Here is an 11643-nt window from a genome sequence, read left to right on the forward strand (position 1 = left end):
ACCCACCCCTCCACTTAAAGGGGTGGTCCAACAACCACCATTACTTTGTTATTTTTCTTTTTAATTGAAGGTTTACTTGGCTCAATTCAAACCATTTAGTTTAGAATTGCAAGGGAGCTCAGTCTTATTCGAACACCTCATTTATTGGTTGGTAATACTAATAACACGTACCCAATGTGAATCCATTGAAGGGGACGATGCAAACCAGTGGGATGTGCAAGGATGACAACCTCGTACCATTTGTGTGAAAGTTTGATGATACCAGAAGTGAGTGGCAGCTGAAAGGAAAAAAAGAGAATGCTTTTGAACCAAATGATCAAAATCACCCTTTATTGTAAGAGAGAACAATTTAGTGTTTTCAATAAGAGAGAAAGCACCGGAAGACTAGTACCAAGATTTCATTTATTCAAACACCCAAGTACATCGGCTAATTATTAGGCTCTTATAAATAAAACCCACACCTCCCAGCTTGGATGATGCAGTTGCACAATATTGTATTGTATGTCTAAGTTATCGGGCGTGGCGGTGGAATCGGATCATCGATATTGACGCAGGTATCCGTGCAATTGAACCCACCTCCCTCACAACCCATCAAACATGTTTCAAGTACCGTGTCCGTCCCACTATCATTCACACACTTCTTGGTGCACGACAGATATTCCTTCTCACAACCAGCGACACATGGAGGCAATGGTTCATCCTCGCATACCACACGGCCCACTCTCACTCCCAAGCATATAATTAGCAATAGCACTGCAGCCACTTGCACCACCGCGGACTTGGCCCCCCCTACACCCATTATATATATATATATGTTCCGAGATTAGTGATTCCTAAGCTGTGGAGCTTGATCGGTATTTGTAGAAGATGGGGAGAGAGGGTTGTTCATTAAGTTCCAGACACCTTCTCATGCATATTGCATGAGGCATGTAATACGGTATTTCAGACATGCGTGCATGGTGCTTCAATTGAAAGAAAGCCACCCGTATCTCCCTTGTTTTCAATTAATTGCAATTGTGCCACTCCTGTAAACAGAATGAATCCTCTAATATTTACATTAGCAGCTAAAGATGATGCCAAAAGATAATGCTACGACTGAAACAGAGGTTCAAAAGAATTGTTTTGCAGATCAAACTCCTCTGTCTATTCTTAATCCTCTGATTACTGAAGATGATAAGATTATTGAAAATATACAATGAATAGAACATCACTTGAACCAGTTTCAAATTCTATTTCAAACTACTCCTCTATAATTTGATTAAAGGTTTGGCATTTCTGTCTAAGAGGGGGTTTTGCAGGCCAAGTCCTACAACTATTTGTGTAATACTGTAGGCATTGCGTTCACATGATCAAGATAATATAATTCATAAAATAAAAAAATAAAAAGATAATATACTGATAGAAATCAAAGGACCAGAACACCAATTAATCCAAAATGATAGAGCTGAAATTCGTTGACTGCTATTTGTATACTTCCTTTACTAAGACACTCTTATGAGTTATGTTTCTTACACAAGTCCAAAGATGAAAGGCTTAGAGGCCTACTAGAGTGAGCTGGCAAAAGATATCTCCAATTCTTAAATTAGCTAGCAAAAATCTTAGGATAATGAAGTGCATGTGATACCAGAGTAAACCGGCGGGGATACCTTTGATGGCTAAGTCAGTAATGCGACAACTTTTTAAGATTTTCTATATGTGAAGGTTGCTTTTCTCTTTCTTTAAGTTACAAGAGGAATCCTGTGTTACGCATGCAGCTATTTCCTTTGTTGGGTGTATATAGTACATATGTATGTATATGTGCATATCTAATGCTCATATATCGTATCTCTATAGGAATTCAGAAACGTTTGTTGGGTATGTATGTATTTATGAATTGTTCAATGGAAATGAATCCAACAATAAAGCTTAAAATGTGTAGGTGCACGTACATTATATTCCTATGTCTTTTAATGTTTCTTTAGCCAACAGGCTTTGCACTCTGTTTGATAATTTATCTTTTGACATTGTCAAAAGTTAACCAAACATGGTTAGTTGCTCCGTTGGATTTCTCTTGAAGATAAATTTCTTTGATTGGATGGATACGAATTGTGTTTCTGTTTTTAAATGAACCATTGGGATAATTTTTCAGAAGTTTCATTCTGTATATGCACCTCTATTGATCATTATATGATGAATCCATAATTAGTAAGATTTATATTATTCAAATTCTGTAAATTGAATCCTGTGGTGTGATTTTCTGTTTGCTTAAATCTTTTTCGAACACCTCATTCATTGATAATATATACTAATAACTCGTACCAAAATTTGAATCCATTGAACCAAAAATGAATTAAGAAAATCACCCTTTTATTGTAAGAATAATTAGTGGTTTCAATAAGAGAGAAACGTACCACGGTGATTTCATTTATTCAAGAATCAAGACCCAAATACATGGGTAATTATTACATATATAATACAACACCTCCCCCAGCTTGGTTAGGATAATGCAGTTACATATATATTGTCGGACTACATATGTTGTTGGTGGTGGAAGTGGATTAGCGGTATAATTAAGTAGAAATGGTGCAGGTATCCGTGCACTTGGTGAGACCGCCAACACAATTACCCATCATACATGATAAAAGTCTGACAGTGTCCGTTCCACAGTCCGTCACACACTTGATGAAGCAGCACGACATCATATCTTTCTCACAACCTTTTCCCCAGGCATGTGATAGGCATAAGATTATGATTAGATAATAAGATTAATTATGATTAGAAAGGATATATAGTATGATTAGATATAAATAGGATATATAATTATTATCATGTGATAGGGATAAAATTATGATTAGATAATAAGATTAGGTTATGATTAGAAAGGATATATAGTATGATTAGATATAGATAGGATATATAGTAGTTGAATTGGAATGCAATTCCAATTCATTAGGATTAGATTATTTGAATTTGAATTAGAACTTTAGGTGTTATCTACTTGTATTTCTATAAAAAGACCGTTTGGTTATTAATAAGAATTAGTGAATGATTTAGTCAAATTATGGTTTTCTCCTACCTTGAGTGGAGTATTGTGGTGTTCTTATATCCTAAGTGAAGAGTTGTAGTCTCTCCTATTTGAAAGGAGCTCTCAAATCTCATCTTACGTCACTACCCAACCTCGGTTACCTATCACCACAATACTAGGGTAGGAGAAAATCACAATTTGACTAAATCATTCACTAATTCTCATTAATAACCAAACGGTCTTTTTAAATAAGCTAATCCTAACGAATTGGAATTGCATTTCAATTCAACTACTGGTCTACTATATATCCTATCCAATAATCACTATATATCCGGCCTATTTATATCTAATCATACTATATATCATTTTTAAGCATAATCTTATTATCTAATCATAATCTTATCCCTATCAGCTTGGCTGTCCTGTGATAATGCTTTAGGGTTTTCCACACTAGGTACTGCCCACTACTCCCAAGCATATTACCATTAATACCACTGCAACCATCCCTACAGTACCCATGCTAAATAATTAATTGCTATTGTTAATTTGCTAGCTACCTCCTTAATTACTGCTTATTTGTGTGGATTTTCGATTAGAAGAAGTCGGTATTTGTAGATGGGACGACGGAGATTTTTAAAAGTTTCGAACACGTACCAGTTAAGTCATGCATGAGGCATGTTCGTTCAATTCGGTATCTCAACATAATTTGGCACCACGCTTCGTTCAATTTCAAAGAAATTAAGCACACGTATTATATGTTAATAATTGATATGTTGGTTTGAGTCATTTGCATTTGGTTGTTACTGTTAGCGCGCAGTACTGTTTGATCTATCATCTCTCTCTCTTCGATCTGCATGTAGGAACAAATTAATAATCTTTTCACGTTTTAAAGACTCGATCTTAATATTACGCTTATTATACAATTCCGTTCGAACGCTAGATAGGATTAAACCGCGTCCATGCATGCAGTTTCATCCAATCCGCACATTTACAGCCCACTTGAAGATGTCGTTCCGTTCGAATGCGAGCGCCTTTCTCAAATATCAATCTGGACCGTACATCTTTTCCCACGTGCTTTACCCTCTTAACTTCAATTTTTTTTTTTTTTTTTTCTGCCTATTTTCGATCAAATACAAACGAGCCTCACTGCGTACGTATTCAATTTGATTTCACCAAAATATTTAAATAAATCACTACTTTATTTATTAAATCTAATTTTTCTACTTTCTTTAACATATACATGTTAATTACTGGGTGTACTTACAACTACTGTTGAAGTGTTGAGGAAGTAGGTTTTTTTTCCTTTTTTCTTTTATTCAATATAATAGGATAAGTGCAGGGTAGGTTTTCCAAGAAAAAGCAATACAGAGGAAAACACAAATACAAACGGCAACAGTTGGTAATGGTTCCAGGCCTTTCTAAGGGCCACACGAAGCAATATATAGGTGCAAAACGACTCAGTTAGGAGCCCCAAGCGGTCCGTGGGACAACCACGGTCAAGCAGTTGTTGCAGGGGGAGTATTGCCAAAAACCGAACAGGAACAGTTGGCGAGAAACAAACGCCGGTTACAAAAGTCTCCGCTAAATGAAACAACCACAATTGAGTAAGGAGACGGTAACCCACAAAAAAACAAAAAGTGCAGCAAAAACACCAAAAAGGCTACAGTCAAATACCATAAATAAAATGGAAAAATAACAAAACACCAAAAAACTGCAGAAGCGGCTGAGGAGGGCAGTGGAGCAGCAAGACCGAGAGGCTACACGCTAGGCTGAAGGCTCCACACGTCGGCACGTGGAGGCCAGACGGCGACTTGAAGGAGAGCGGCAATGAGCGGGGAGGTCCAGGAGCACGGAGGGGGGCGCGTCTGCGGGCGGGGCTGACAGAAGCTTACAAATCTGGCCTTGGAAAAACCAATTGAGGAGATCGATCCTTCAACATCTTGGTCCTACATGCCTTTTTTTTTTTTTTTTTTTGTGAGATAACAAAGGGAAATAGGGAGGGAAAATGCTATATGCCTATTTATTGTGATAGTATTAATTGCAGCTCTTGCCTATCTAAGGACCCCAATTGTATCATGAAAGAACCAAAACATATTGACATAAGGCATTACTAAATTAATTAGATATATGGTTGCGCAAAAGAAGGTGGTCCTTTAGTGTTTGGAAGCAATATTCTTGAAAACTATTATTTTCTTTCGGCTTTAAGAATTAGGAGCGACTAATTAAGACCCTCCATTGCAATTTGTTTTTTTTGTGTTGTGTTTTGTTTTGTCCCCCTTGAATAAAAAATAATAATAATAATGATAATAAAAAACAAAAGTAGTCCTAAAATCAAATTTCTACGGAGTCATGTACGTGATTAATTAATGTTGATCCCCTATATAGCGATCGAGAGATGTTTTTCAGGCTTATATTGTTAGGAGTTTAATAATTTTAGGACTGTGTAGATCATGTACTGCATGTACTCCTTTTGGATATTCATTAATTTATCAATGTAAATGTACGTATGCATAAGTTCATAACGCATATGATGTTATTCATTTAATGGGTTTATCATATGGTATATATGTTTGTTAACACAAGCGCACACACACACACACTTTCCAGGTGATATTGTGATGGGTTCGCTTCTGAGGGGCCCTAGGTACGTATATAATTATGATCCAAGCTAGGGACTACGCAAACCAAAAAGTTGTGAAACAAGTCGAATATTGTACGCAACTATATATGTTCACCATATATATATCGTCGTTCCATTGGTGTGAAAGTTTCTTGATATATATATACTACCAAAAGTGAGTGCTGGATTTTCATGATAGTGCCAGGGGAAAGGAAGATCGAGAAGAGAAGAGAGAGTACTGAGTGAGTGCTGGCTTTAGAAGAAAATTAACAAAAATACCCTTTTATTGTAAGAATAATTAATTTATATAGAGAGAGAAACCTGCAGTGATTTCATTTATTTAAGACCCAAATACATTAATGGGTAATTATATATATATAGCCATATAGGGATCTAATTATACACCTCCCGGCCGGCCGGTTGGATAATGCATAATTAATTTGTAGGAGTAGTTGGGCGTGGGAGTGGTGGAAAGGGAAGAGCGAGAGTGAGGCAAATATTGGTGCACTTGGTAATAACGCCACAACTGATTGTAGAACACTTGAGAAGGCTTTGAGTGGGTGTTTGGTGGAGTAGAGAGCTGTGTAGTCTGGAAAAGATTTCGGCTTAAGGTTTCCTGTCTTTGTCCGAGTGAGCATTGGATGGGAGGGGGATGGACTGATGGGTAATGAGAGATTTTGGTCATTGGCAAGAGATGGAGATCCGTGTGATGCATGGAGTGATATGGAGGTGTCACGGACTGATTCAAGGCTGTCTAGTGAGGCCAAGGGCGCACATGGCAGAGACGAAGGGAGGGGGGGACCGGGGTAGGCCATGGTCCCCCCCCCCCAAAATAAGGAGAAAAAAAAATTATAAGTAAAAATAAAAATAAAAAAATAAAAGTAAAGTAAAGTAAAGTAAAGATTTAAATTTAGTCATTTGGACCCCTTTCAAAAAAAAATTTGGCCCTATTTTTAGATTTTTTGGTCATATCTAATAAAAACTTTTGGCTCTATTCTTAATTTTTTTGAGCCATACCCATTAAGTTTTTTTTATTTTTGGTCCTTACTTTCAAATATCTATTTTTTGGCTATTACTTTCAAATGCTCACTTTTTTTTTCCCTTACGGTAGTCTTTATTTCATTAAAAAAATCAAATTAAAAAATTTTTTTTTTAATAAAAGAAATTCTAAAGAACTGAAAAAAGAAAAAAAAAAAAAAAAATTGGCTGGCTCCTCCCATAAAATTTTTTGGCTCCGTCCCTCTGGGTCTGTAGAAAAAGTAGGTGCAGCAGTGTGTGCAGGTCCATGTACTGCAAGGAGTGATATGGATGTGTCACAAATTGATTCAAAGGGTTGTCTGATGAGGCCAAAGGAGCACATGGGGCTGCTGAAAGAGTAGGTGCAGCAGTGTGTGCAGACCCATGTGATGTACTAGTGGTAGGCATGGGCTGTATGGGATTAGGACAAGTCAAAGATGGACTAGAAAAGCGATAACAAGGCCTTAATAAGGATAACAAGCACAACTAAAAGTCCTAAGAATAGAGTAGTCAGGTTCTTGATTAAATAAAACTGAAAAAGGAGAACAATCCTTAAGCACAGCAGTGGGAAGCCTATTAATCAAAAAAATGGCCGTGAGAAAAGACTCAACCTAAAACACTTTAGGCAAACCAGATTGAGCTAACATAAAAAGACCCATTTCTACAACATGACGATGTTTTCTTTCAGCAAGCCCATTTTGTTGGGCTGTGTAAGGACAACTTATGCGATGAGTAATGCCATTTGCTTCTAGATAATTTTTAAATTGATTGGAAATAAATTCACCACCACCATCAGATTGGAATTGCTTAATGCGAGATGAAAATAAATTTTCCACTAATGTTTTAAATTTCATAAATGAAATAAATACACAGCCAATTAATTGGGTTAGGCTCTGATACTATATTAGAAATGAGTCTTGGGCTTAACTCAACCCAAAAGCTAGTTCAAGAGTTGAGGTTTCTCCTCACCCTTATAAATGGCCAATCTCCTTAATACTCAGGCAATGTTGGACTTCCAACACGCCCCCTCACGTGTGGCGAGAAGACATCCAAGCCCAACACGTGCGACAATGGGTGATGGTGGGCCACAGCCAATTAATTGGGCTAGGCTCTGATACCATGAAATATATTGAAAGTGCTTTAGGCTTGAATACCAAAACAACACAATATCACGTTTATTATATAGAGTAATGTACAGTTTGAATTCTATATAATCTTTACAAGAGAATTTGAATATAGGATTTGGCTTACATACTGTTATTAAAATAACAGCATGTATGCTGTAGTTTAATCAACGGTCAAGATTGAATATGATACTAGAGTCCTACTTAGAGTACAATGTTATCTCTTAGGATATAAGATAAATAAGGAGATAAATATATGAGGAGATAATATAGAAGAAAAACATTATCTCCTTCTTGATCTTGATTCCTCTTGTGGCTTATCTTTGAAGTGGTCTTCTCTAATATCGTCTTTATCTCTAACAACAACAATCCATTAAACATGATAAAAGTTTTTCAGCGTCCGCCGTCCCAGCGAAGGTCGCACAATTAGCGACGCAGGACGTAATATCTTTATCACAAGCATCCAGGCATGTCACCAATGTTATCTGGCTTTCCACTGATCCCATGCTGCACATAATTAGTAATATCACTGCAACCACTTGCACCACCACCGACTTCGCCCCTACACCCATATCATTATTATTCAAAATATTTTTATTCCTCATCTCTCTGGACTTTCGATTATTACAAGATCGAGATGGGTATTTGTAGAGGCCTACAGGGACAGAGGGATATATATATATATATATATATGTTCATGGCTACTTATGAGTTTCAAACACTACTTCTCATGCCTGAGGCATGTTGGGTATCTCATCAACTTTGGCAGCACGGTTACACCATTAAAAGACGTGAAGAAACTCCCTGGCCTGGCTGGCCTCATGATCATATCATTTGTATCTAATAAAGAATTTAGAGCTTTGAAATCTCTTCATCTTCTATCTTACAACTCCTGATCCTTTCCTATTATATCATTATATGAACTTTCATCCCACTTGGTATAATATTAATTAAACGATTAAATCAATATTTTTCTATCTACTCATATTTAATTTTGGGATGAGTACTGGGCCACTGGCCCATGATTTAATAAGGGATTAGTTAAAACATCAATCTTAATTTGATCCCTAGCTAGCTAATGCCTTCTTGACTGCAATTTTTGTTTTTCTAGCTTTCTCCGGCAGTGCCTCCCTACCATGATTACTCATCACTGTTCAATAACCTTTTGCCTTGAATTCTTATCTTTGGAGCATATGATCAACTTTTTGACCACCTCGATCAATCGAAAGCTCATTGACTGATCTACACAACCTCACTTAAATCCACCAAAATTTGAAGCCTCACGCGCCCACACACCAGACACCTTCATCCTTCTCTATGGTAAAGGACACGTACGTTGTACGTTTTAGGTGGTTCAACAGCTTTGAATCCTAAACATGTAGTTTATCCTCTATTGTTAGCCTTGTTTGTTGGCCATGCCCATTTATCAGCCTAGCTAGTTTTTTAGCCCATTGTTTACCTATTATTCGACCCAAATTTTAGCCCATCTCTCACCATCTGCCGGCCACATAGTCTCCGTTGCCGGCTGCCGTCAGCGTGATTCCAGCCATAAACAAGCTCACATTCATCTTTACGTTTCTACTTGTAAGATATATATATATATATATATATATATATATATATATATATATAGTACGTACTCTGTATTTGTGTTTATTGTACCTTATGAAAAGCATGGTAAATGCTGTATATTTATAACTAAAGCTGTTACACGAGATAACTATTAAGTAGGAATTATAAAATAGAAATTAAAATGTGTTAATTAGATTTTCAACCATTCCAATCGTTATCTTGACTGTTTGAATACTTCAGCAGCAGTATTTGAATCAGTGATCATAAGGTGTAATTACAATCAGAGTTATATGTGGATTACTACCATACTTTCACTTTCGCCGCCCCTACGTCTTCACGTGCACGCGTCAAATTTTGTGATCAAAACCCAGTGGTCTGGTCAATCAATTTATAAGTCGTATGATATAGAAAATAATAAAAGATTGGGTGGGTGAATAAATAAAAAGGAAATTAATTAGTAGTAATTGGGTGAGTGGGTGGGTGAGTGGGGAAGCAACTCGATCGTTGTCACTTGCACCAACTTCCCTGTAGATTCCTATTCATGCAATCTTGTCTCTATTCAAGTCGATATTCTTACAAATTGAGGACAGCATTTTTATTTATTTATTTGCATTTGCACAATAATTCCAACTTGATAATAAATTTAGTCTTGTATTCCAACTCGATGGCTGTCTCCATACTTTATTTCTCTTCCTCTTTTCGTCGTCAAATGAGATGCTTGTTTCAATCTGGTCCTCTTTGCCCTCATTTCTTTATTAAAAAAAGGAATAAGAAATAAATTTCCAACTTGACGGCTCTAAATTTGTGTTAAAACCTTTGTGGAAGTCAAAGATAGAAGAGCGCTAGTGGCTTCTTTCGTAAGCCGGTTAGCATTGGCGTTTTGACTAAAGTTGGTGAAAAAATAAGGTTTTTTAATTTATGAGAGCCCTAAAGTATAATTTTGTTTATAAGGCAATTGTAAGTGTTGAGTCTTATATTGAGAAAATATATATATATTTTTTTTAAAAAAAAAATAGTTAATAAACCTGAGTGGATTTTAGCCCGTTACCTATACTTTTGGGCTAGAATTATGTTTAACTGTGTATATTAATGCATGTACTTTTCCAATTACAAGTGGTATCAAATTCATGGTTAGCCTTTTAGGACGGGTGTCTGGATGCATCGCGTTTGCTTAGCTTTATCTCCCAACAAGTAGTATCAGAGCTATGATTAATTTCTTAGGACAGGTGTCTGGACACTTAACGCGAGACACTCTTACAGATATAATGTATATTAATGTACGCTTAGTAGAAACTTCATAACTGTAGTATGTAATTTTATTTTTCCTTTATTTCTTTTTCTTCTCTCTCCTCCCTCTTTGTCTTTTTGGTTCACCATTTAGGCTAGGTGCTCGTTTTTTTTAACTTCTTAAAATAAAGTTAAGAGTCAATAAAAAATTTGAGGGTGTTTGGGCTTTGTTTTGTTTGTGTGAAATGTAACTAAATTACATAAAGTTAGGTAAATACGTTTATAGAAAGACGTTAAAACGTTTATCACATGCATTTTTAATATCGATTTCACATGATAGTGTCACATTCGTGGGCCAAATGTGTTTTTCTTTATTATTATTAATATTTAAGGCCTTCTTTTAATTTGCGAAATAGATTTTTGAGAATTGAATTACATTCTTGGCTCAGGGTGGATGGCTGTCGTTTTAGCTTTCGGGGGTTGGTCAACCCACCCCTCCCCTTAAAGGGGTGGTCCAACAACCCCCATTACTTTGTTATTTTTCTTTTTAATTGAATGTTTACTTGGCTCAATTCAAACCATTCAGTTTAGAATTGCTAGGGAGCTCAGTCTTATTCGAACATCTCATTTATTGGTTGGTAATACTAATAACTCGTAGCCAATGTGAATCTATTGAAGGGGACGATGCAAACCAGTGGGATGTGCAAGGATGACAACCTCGTTCCATTTGTGTGAAAGTTTGATGATACCAGAAGTGAGTGGCAGCTGAAAGGAAAAAAAGAGAATGCTTTTGAACCAAATGATCAAAATCACCCTTTTTTGTAAGAGAGAACAATTTAGTGTTTTCAATAAGAGAGAAAGCACCGGAAGACTAGTACCAAGATTTCATTTATTCAAACACCCAAGTACATCAGCTAATTATTAGGCTTTTATAAATAAAACCCACACCTCCCAGCTTGGATGATGCAGTTGCACAACATTGTATTGTATGTCTAAGTTATCGGGCGTGGCGGTGGAATCGGATCATCGATATTGGCGCAGGTATCCGTGCAATTGAACCCACCTGCCTCACAACCCAT

Source organism: Corylus avellana, chromosome ca5 (genome assembly GCF_901000735.1).
Source record: "Corylus avellana chromosome ca5, CavTom2PMs-1.0".
In the NCBI taxonomy this organism is placed as follows: domain Eukaryota; kingdom Viridiplantae; phylum Streptophyta; class Magnoliopsida; order Fagales; family Betulaceae; genus Corylus; species Corylus avellana.